We start from the raw sequence: 10,428 nt of genomic DNA on the forward strand, positions 1-10,428 counted from the left end.
AGCCTGGGAAACTCAATTGCCAGCTCGGCTACTGACTCGAGGAGCGAGGGGAGGGCTGCTGCAATGCTGTTGGGAGGCAGGTACGTTAACAGCAAGCTCACTTGACCCTTGAGGTCCAACTTCACCAGTAGGGACTCACACCCGACAAGCCCCGGAGCAGGGATCCTACGAGGTACTAGAGACTCTCGGATAACAATAGCCACACCCCCACCCCTTAACTGGGATTGCGGCTGATGAAGCACCTGAAAACCCTCTGGGCACATCTCTACGAGGGGGACTCCTCCCTCCGGGCCCAGCCAGGTTTCAGTAATACATGCCAGGTCCGCCCTCTCGTCTAAAATTAGGTCCCGGATGAGGGGAGCCTTGTGAACTACAGACCTGGCATTTAGTGACAGCAGCCTGAGACCAGGGTCCTGATTACTCGTGCCATCTGGCCTTGGAGTGGGACTCATAGGGCCGGAAGGAGGGATCTCTGTAACGTAGCGAGCCCTCCTTCCCCGGTAATGGCCAGCCTTAAAGTCCCCGCCATATCTGCCCCTCCCTGTTAAGACCGTAATGCTCCAGCCCACTCCCGTGTCCATAGTCCCTCCACCCACCCCCATAGCCCCTGCGTTTCCCGACAGGCCCTTCGAATCAGTCATCCTCTCACACAAATACAGCCACTCATCCATGCATTCCCCACATAGGTCAATTAAAACACAAAAAATACAACAGTAATGAAGTTAAAAAAGTGGGTACAGTCATCAATCAGACATACCATTCACACCGCATTCCTAAAAATTTTTGCACACTGCGCAAGTATAGCTTAATAACTGCGCAAATAGTTCTTAAAAAATTTGAGGTAGCTGAGCACCAACAGTGGTATACAGGTGGTATACAGGTGGTAAGCAGATGGTATACCTCGTTCTTGGAAAGGTATAATAAAGGGTCCAGAGTCTAAAGTCCGGGCTGAAGGGCTGAAGCAGGAAGAGAGTTTCTTTGCTCCAACCTCCAGGAGGGCTGGTTTTCCCTGCATGGATCAGGCTGAACCCCACTCCAGCCTCTCCTTCTCCCCAAGAGCTCTGGGTCCATCCCAGAATATCCCCACACACACACATGAGCTCCTTAAAGCTGCTTTAAGGCCATTTCTTTCCCAGGGAGATGCAGGAGGGAGGACGGAGGGAGAGGAGGACGGAGGAGAATTGGGCCTCTTTTCTTCTGGGTGGATTGAGGGGAGGAGGAGGAGGAGGAGGAGGAAGACGTCGGGAGAAACTTCGCTGCAGCTCCGCCAGGACTTATAAATGAGTCCTCCTCTCTCTTCCCTTTTGTGACGGTTTCCCTCTTTACTGAACAGAGAGTCCTCGACTTATAACATATCATTTAGTGACCATTCAAAGCTACAATGGCACTGAAAAAGGTGACTTATCAACATTTTTCACACTTACAACCATTGTGGCACCCCATGGTCATATGATTTACATCTGGAAGCTTGGCAACTGATTCATATTTATGACAATCTCAGCATCCCGGACTCATGTGATCCCCTTTTATGACCTTCTGAGAAGCAAAGTCAGTGGGGAAGCCAGATTCACTTAAAAACCATGCTGCTAACTCAACATCTGCATATTTAACAAATATGGCCAGAAAGGTCATAGAATGGGTCAAAACTAAACTTTGTACTCAATTGTGGTTGTAAGTCGAGGACTGCTTGTATATTGTTTATATTTCCTCCCCTGGATGTTTCATTGCTTCCCTTGTGTGTCACATCAAGGAGGTTTTTCAAGCTGCCCTGCGTTGGGCACACTCCCATCTCTTGCCAGCCCCACCAAGAAAGGGGTTGGGGTGGGTGGGGGGTGGACCGTCTTCTGGTTCTGGACATGTGCTTAGTGGGTTCTGTGGCCCCTTGGACCTCCCCATCTCAGAGGCTTTGAAGGTGCAGCTAGGTAAGGTGACCAGATTTTCAGATTGGTAAAGAGGGACACCCTTGAGCGGGGGGGGGGGGGGGGTTGATTAAAAATTTTGTACGGAGCAACAAAAATTTTCATATAATGCAAAAATAGTATTGTAATATTTTTTTTATTTCAACATAACTACAATTTACAAATATAAATTGTAACTGTTGACAAACATCAAAATTTTGATCGCATGACCATGAGGATGCTGCAACGGTTGCTAAGTGTGAAGATGGTCGCTAAGTGTGAAAAATGGTCATCACTCACTTTTTTCAATGCCATTGTAACTTTGGTCACTATGCCCATTATACCACCTTTCTTGACACAGTTCTTAAGTGAATAACTGCAGCTAATAAGTTAGTAACATAAGTGAATCTGGTTTCCCCATTTGACTTTGTCAAAAGGTGATTATATGACCCCAGAACACTGAAACCATCATAAATACGAATCTGTTGCCAAACATCAAAATTTTGATTGTGTGACCATGAGGATGCTGCAACGATCGCTAAGTGTGAAAATGGTCGCTAAGTGTGAAAAATGGTCATCAGTCACTTTTTTCAATGCCATTGTAAATTTGGTCACTAAGCCCATTATACCACCTTTCTTGCCACAGTTCTTAAGTGAATAACTGTAGCTGGTATTTTGTATTTTGTATAGAATATTTTTTGAAATAGCCTAAGACAATTTAAAAAAAGAATCCACACAGAATAAATTTTAAAAAATCCTATGCACAATAAATAAAATATTATTTTAAAATACATTAAAAAATAAAAGAAAAAAACCCAGCCCACTTACCAGCAGGCACAAGTGAGCACTCCAAGTCAATTCAGAATGATGTAGATGTTAATACAAAGAACTGAACAAATTAAAATTGTGAAATTAGTCAGGGAAATATTTTTCAAATAAACTTTGCCACCATTTTTTCCACACTAGCCGACCTCCAACCTACGTGCCCCTCCCCTCCGGAAAATCCAGGAAGGAACACTCGCTACCTCTCTAGCCAAGTATTTCCTGGAACTCTATGGTACTTTGTCATTTTTTCTTATAAAACAAGGTAAAAGGGGCGGGGGGGCGTCCGTTTCCTTGCTTTAATGTTTTAATATCTTCAATGAAAGTACTGAGACAGAGAGAGGGATTAGACAGGGTGTCTTTTGTCTTGCCCCGGTTAGGATTTTTAAGCAAATCCACTGGACTTTCAACATGAAGCCAGAAAATCAGGACTTTTTAAAAACGCCCTGGGACACGGGACAAATTGTTAGAAATCGTGACTCTCCTGCTAAAATCGGAACATCTGGTTACCTTACAGTTAGGGGTCCCTGAGGTCTATCTGGGTCAGTCGTTGGGAGGGGTTCTGACTGGAGAGTTCGTCTGCTCTGGTGCTGAACAACTGACAGTTTGAACGAGTCTGCCTTTTATAGTTCCGCAGACTCACGCACCTGACAGCCCAGCAACTGACAGGCGCGTCTGATTGGCTAAGACGCGCCTGGCTGCTGCCGAGCTGTCATTCGTAACAGCGAGGACTAACTTTAACTATACAACACTTCTTCCCCCCCAGCTGTGCGCATGCGTGATGTTTGCGCATGCGTAGTCTTGTAAGTAAACAGGAGAACGGCGGACACGCCCCGAACGCCGCAATTGCATTGCAGGTGGATCATCGCAGTGATGTCCCTGTCTGAGCTCCTCCCCTCGGGGAGTGAAGCTCCAGGTGACGTCTGATGGCAGAGGAACCCTGAATGGATGACTCCCACTGAATGGTAAGCTGGGCGAAGAGGGTGCGGCCGAGGATGTTGTCGGCTTGTGACTAGGCCGGTAGGCGGCCTCTGGAAGGGAAAGGCTAGGTCTATGTTGGCCTAAACGTAATGGGTTGGGGTTTTCGACTCCGGATTGAGAAGCAACGCTGGGCTGTGATACTGAGCTAGGCTGGCCTGGATTGGAGAAGGCTGGAGAGTTGTGGTTATTTAACTGCGGTTGCGGATTCAGGTCTGGCTGAGAAACGGTTAAGCCAGGACCTTGCGTGTCGGCTTGAAAATTATTTTCTGATGACCGTCGTTGTCTCAATTGATCCAGGTGTCTTCTCCAGGTTGATCCATCTGAAACTCGAATCCTGTAGGAAACGGGCCCTGTTATTTCGGTTATAATTGCGGGCACCCATCTCGTCTCTCCTCCTTAGTTTCTAGCCCAAACCAGGTCCCCAGGTTTAAAAGTGCGGGAGGGGGTTGGAGGCCCCAGGTTGCCAGACTGAATTCCTGAATAGACGGGATGCAATCTATCCAGGGTGGTCCGCAGGCGCCTGCCCATCAACATCTCCACGGGGCTTTTCTGTGTCAGGGGGCAAGGTGTGGAGTGCTGTGCCAATAAGTAAGCATCCACCCTTGCCTGCCAGTCTCCACGGTTTAGACGGCCCAAAGCCTCCTTGGCAGATCTAACCGCCCTTTCCGCTCAGCCATTGCTGGCCGGGTGGTAAGGGGCAACTAGCGCGTGGTGGACCCCTTGCTCGGCCAGGTATGTTTGGAACGTTGTGGACGTGAATTGCGGGCCGTTGTCGGACACTACTGTGTCCGGCAACCCGTGGGTTGCGAACAATCGTCGCAAGGCTCGCACAGTACTGTCAGATGTGGTGGAGTGCATGAGCAATACTTCCACCCATCGAGAGTACGCGTCCACAACTATAAGGAAAGTCTGGCCGTGAAAGGGGCCAGCGAAATCTATATGTATTCTAGACCAGGGACCCCGAGGCATCTCCCATTCCCAGGAGGGAGAGGAAGGAGGAGATGGTCGGGACTGCTGGCAGGTTTCGCATTTGGCGACCCAGGCTTCGATCTCTGCATCTAAACCTGGCCACCAAACGAAACTGCGAGCAAGGGCCTTCATTCTGCTGACTCCGGGGTGACTTTCATGGAGGCGTTGCAGAATCTGTTGTCGGAGGACCGTTGGGATGACCACACGGTCGCCCCACAGTAGGCAGCCTGAATGTATAGAAAGCTCCCACTGTCTGTTCTTGAAGTGCTTGAACTGTGGTGGTAACTCACCCGCAGGCCAGCCTCTCAGGACCCAGTTCAATAGCTGTGACAGTGTGGGGTCAGACCGAGAGTAGGTGGCCACATCGGTAGAAGTCAATGGCAATTCTAATTGAGCAATTGCCAGAACAGAATGGCAAGGAACCGCTTGATCTTCCGTGTCCGGAAGAGGGCAGCGACTAAGGGCATCTGCATGCCCTATTTGCTTGCCCGGACGGTAGCACAGGGCGTAAGAATACGCCGCTAAGAACTCCGTCCAGCGGGTCATCCTTGGGGACAGGATAGGAGGGGTCGGTCTATCACCAGCCAGTAGCCCAAGGAGTGGCTTATGGTCTGTGAATAGGGTGAAGTGCCGCCCGTATAGGTAGTCATGAAACTTTTTGATTCCAGACACTGCAGCCAGAGCCTCCTTGTCAATCTGGCTGTAGTTCCTCTCAGCCGAGGACAGTGTTCTGGAATAAAAAGCTATGGGGGCTTCTGAGCCATTGGGCAGGACGTGACTCAGAACAGCCCCCAAACTGACGGGGGAGGCATCACATGCTAGAGTCAGGGGCATCTTGTCGCTATATTGCACTAAGACTGCCTCTGACGTCAGCAGGGATTTGACAGCCGCGAACGCATGCGCTTCGCGGCTGCCCCATTGCCAAGGTGCGGATCGGTCGAGCAACTGATGTAGCGGCTCGGCTAGTGATGCCTTGTGAGGGATGAAAGGTGCGTAGAAATTTAGAAGCCCCAGGAACGATTGGAGCTGCGCCTTTGTAGTAGGAGTGGGAGCGTTCCTGATAGCTGCCAATTTAGAAGGGGTAAGATGAATTCCCTGGGCATCAATTGTGAAGCCCAGGAAATCCACTTGGGGCACAGCAAAGAAACATTTGCTGCGTTTAAATTTAAGACCCGCGCCCCTGAAACGGTCGAGGACTTTCCTCAGTACTTTGATGAGGTCTGAGCGGCTGTCAGCAGCGATCAGGACGTCATCAAAGTAAGGTACCACTCCAGGGAGCCCATGGAGCAGACGTTCCATGAGGCTCTGGAAAATCCCCGGGGCAACGGAAACGCCGAATTGAAGGCGGCGACAACGGAAAGCCCCCCAGTGGGTGACGATGGTTTGGGCAGCCGCCGCATCGTCATCCACAGGGAGTTGCTGGTAGGCCTGCGCCATATCCAGTTTAGCGAAAATACGGCCCTGCCCCAAGGAGTGGAGCAGGTGCTGTACAACAGGGACTGGATAGGGGTTTGCCTGAAGGCCAAGGTTGATGGTCAACTTATAGTCGGCGCAGATCCTAATGGAGCCGTCGGCCCTCACCGCAATCACAATGGGGGTCTCCCAAGGTGAGTGGTCGACGGGCTCCAGTATGCCCTGCGCCACGAGCTTATCGAGCTCAGCTTCAACCTTTGGCCTTAATGCAAAGGGCACCCTGCGGGCCTTCAGTCTGATTGGTGCAACCTGGGGGTCCAAGCTAAGGGATATGGGGCTTCCTTTGTAATGGCCTAGCTGGCCATCAAAAATATCAGCGTAGTCTGACAAGACTGCTGCTATGTCTGGGGGCGTGTCCGCAGTAGAATGAATCCCCTGAAGGGAGATACCCAAGGGAGAAAACCATTCTAACCCCAGAATTGCTGGTAAGGGTTTCTGAACAATTAAAGCAGGTAAAACAGCGCAAAACTTGCCATAAGAAACCCTCAAGGCATATGAACCAAGGATAGAGATATGGGAGCCTTGATAGTCTGTTAAAATTGCATTAAGGGGTGACAAGTGACAACGTTTCACGTGGGGGCACAACATAGAAAAAGTGTCCCATGAAAGAAGGGATTTTGATGAGCCGGAGTCCACTTCCATCTGACACGGCTTCCCTTCAATCAGTATATTAATATTGACTTTGTCCGTACCCTGTGAGGATGAGTTGATGGAAGTGTCATGCAGGGACGAAGAAGCTTGATTGATGTTAAAGCATTCGTCTTGACGCTGAGCAGGTTTCCGCTGCTGCGAGCTCTTCGGCGGGGGTGGAGGAGGACCATATGGAGGAGGTGGCTCGATTGCTGCAGAAGGAGTAGGAAGTGAGGCTTTGCAGACATGGGCTAAATGTCCTTTCTTTCCGCAGCGGCGGCAAACCGCTGCCTTGAAGGGGCAATTAGCCCGGGCGTGCGCTCCGCCACAGCCAATGCAAGCAGAGGAGTTTGAAGGGAAACGGCTGATGGCTTGATTCTGCCGAGGCTGCTGACGGTGGGGTTGTGCCCCGAGTCTATCTACCTGAAGTTGTTGTAGATAGTCAGGCAGGGGGGCTAGCTCATCAATTAGATTTGTAATGTAAGTTGGCTGCTGGAGCGGAGGAGGCATTGGAACAGTTGAGGCTTGAGTGGCAGGTAACCCTCCAGCAACTGTCATCTGCGCGAGGTAGCATTCTATTTCGTTGGACGATGAATCTGCCAACTCCGCAGCGCGAGCCTCATCTATGGCATAGGCTAATGTGACCTTAGGCTTGCCCCAAAGTCTACGCCTGAGAAAAATATCCTTTAGGCCACAGACGAAGTGCTCTGCGAGATTTGCCTCCAGATCTGGAAACTCACACTGTGCTGCAGCAACTCTCAAGGCTTGCAAAAATTGATTGACCATTTCTGCAGGCTTTTGGACTCGCCTGCGGTAAGCGAAGCGTCTGGCTATTTGAGAGGGAGTAGGTGCGTAGTATGCCTGCAGTCCGTCTGTTAGTTCTTGCCAGGTGAGGTCGTACACCGCTCTTGGGGCGGCAAAAGACCTTGCGGTGGCAAACATTTCCGGACCGCAAGCCGTAAGGAAGAACCCACATTTCCTCGCTTGAGAATGACCCTGACGGTTGTTAGCGATTAAAAAACATTCAAACCGTTCAAGAAATGCCTCCCAGGTTTCACCTCCAACCCCAAAAGGGGCAAACGTTGGCATTCCGGCCATGGCAGTTGGTTGGAGTGTAGACGATGTGACTAGAAGTGGCAGTTGATTTCTTTTTCTTCTGGTTACAGGTCCCCAGTCCTCGTCGCCAGTATTAAATCTTCAGGAATGAGACAGAGGCTCGTGTCCGGTAACTCTGTAACCAATTTATTTTAACACAACTTGTAACAGTAACAGGAAACAACCAGGCAAGGTGCTGGTTTAACAATGTAGCAAACAGAAGGATGATCTGTGTAGAGAGAGGCAGCGAAGCAGCTCCAGCTGGACTGGAGAGTTCGTCTGCTCTGGTGCTGAACAACTGACAGTTTGAACGAGTCTGCCTTTTATAGTTCTGCAGACTTGCGCGCCTGACAGCCCGGCAACTGACAGGCGCGTCTGATTGGCTAAGACGCGCCTGGCTGCTGCCGAGCTGTCATTCGTAACAGCGAGGACTAACTTTAACGATACAACATAAACAACACCAGAACTAAACGTTCCTTCTTACAGCAGCTACATCGGTGCATCATTATAGTTATTGTTTACCCTCCTATACATTCCAGTTTTACATTTGTGGTCACCTTGTTTCTTATTGCTTTACATGTATGATTCCTTAGTTGTTTATGTTTAGCTGTTTATATCAATCTATCGAATTACCTTTATAATATTATTATTTTTTTCTTATGTTGGTGTATCTTAAATTATTTTTCTTACCCTCAATCTTATCGCTATATCCTAATTATTTTACTATACGTTAAGTTTACATTTCCCAATTTCTTATTTCTATCATCTAACCATTTGTACCATTTTCCCCAAACTACAGTATATAGTATTCTGATTCTTCCTTTCCTTGAATTTCCTTCATCAATTTATCCATCTCCACGCATTCTTGGATCTTCCTTACTACCTCATCTTCGTTCTGTACTGTGTTGTTTTTCCATTTTTGTGCGTATGTTATTCTGGCTGCTGTAATAATATGTAAGATTAGGTATAATATTTCTTTACTGTTCTTTGTTCTGGTTAAACCTAATAAAAATAGCTCTGGTTTCCAGTCTATGCGGTTTCCCATTATTTCTTCCAGCCACTTTTTTATTTTAGCCCAGTATTTTTTGGCCTCCTCGCATGTCCACCATGTATGATAATAAACCCCATATGATTTTTCACATTTTCAACACATCGGAGATATAGTCTGACAAATCTTTTATCTTGGAGAAACCTGGAAAATTTGTTTCATTCAACTTTATTGTAAGGCTATTTTAACAGAAGATTGTACACCTGATGCTGCAAATCTCCCAGAGTATAGCAGTTAGACTTATATACCGCTTCATAGGGCTTTCAGCCCTCTCTAAGCGGTTTACAGAGTCAGCATATTGCCCCCAACAACCTGATTTCAGTAAAGTACTAATAAATTTTTTTGTGATGTGACTAGAAACTTAGTTAAATGAGGGATCAATGGTATGATTAAGTGGATAAAAACTGTCATAAAATTGTACTAAAATAACTTTTAATGTTTTTAATATTTATCACAACACTGGGTAATTATAAATAATAACTTGTCCTGGGTGATCAATTTTTCTATGCTGTCAATACAGAAGAGTTGATAAATCTCTGTAATTCAAGATTTGATGCAATATTTATAACAATTTTCAGACAATGCTAATTTGATGTGTTTTAAAGAGTATTACATTTCTTTTTTTTCCCCTTGACAAATATTTATTTTATTTCTTAAAAAAAAACATGAATATTTCGTCATTTGTCAATCATTAAGACATTGAAGTACAATTTTTGTGTGTGTACCCCTCCCTCCCTCCACCCCCCCAACCCCCCTTCCCCTCCCCCCCCGACTTCCCAGAACCCGTACACGGTATGGATTTTTAGCTAACACAGTCTAAAATCTATTGAGAAAAAAGAGATAAAGAAATTAATGACATTCTACATTGACCTTAGCTTCTTCTTACTGAACTAACTTTTAACAGTTTAAATCATTTCTGCTTAACCTTTTGGCAGGTCCACCATATATGATAATATGTAGCATCGAGAAAACCACACCTCCCTTCCTTAACCTTTGTATCATCTGGGTTCATTGTTTTTTTTTATTGTTTTTATTTTTTTTATTACACAGACAACAATGGGAAAGGGAGAAGATGGGGAAAGAAAAAAGAAAGAAAAAAAGGGGGGGAGGGGAAACCCATCTTCACATACAATATGTCATTTGATCACAGGTGCATATACATCCCGTATCTCTCTGTTGTATATTTAATAAACACCACAATAAACTAGGGTTTAAAAAAAAAACAAGAAAGAAAAAAGAAAAAAAAGGGTGGGGGGAGGGGGGAGGCCAAAAAGTCCAAAAAAGGGGGGGGAGGGAAAAAAAGCCATCATCACATGCAGCATGTCGTTTGGTTACGGTTGTTTTAACATCTACATCTTCAAATAATATTTACCATCTCAGATATTTCCTCTAATGTAACTAAAGGCCTCATTTTCCTTCTACAACATATATTCAGTTAACATTAGCATTGTTTTCCCCCAGCGAGTATACTTCTATTCATTGTTAACCTTGCATTTCATACCTTCAAACAGA

The sequence above is a fragment of the Thamnophis sirtalis genome, unplaced genomic scaffold (assembly GCF_051295495.1).
Source record: "Thamnophis sirtalis isolate CommonGarterSnake01/CBP01778 unplaced genomic scaffold, rThaSir2_p1.2 scaffold_15, whole genome shotgun sequence".
In the NCBI taxonomy this organism is placed as follows: domain Eukaryota; kingdom Metazoa; phylum Chordata; class Lepidosauria; order Squamata; family Natricidae; genus Thamnophis; species Thamnophis sirtalis.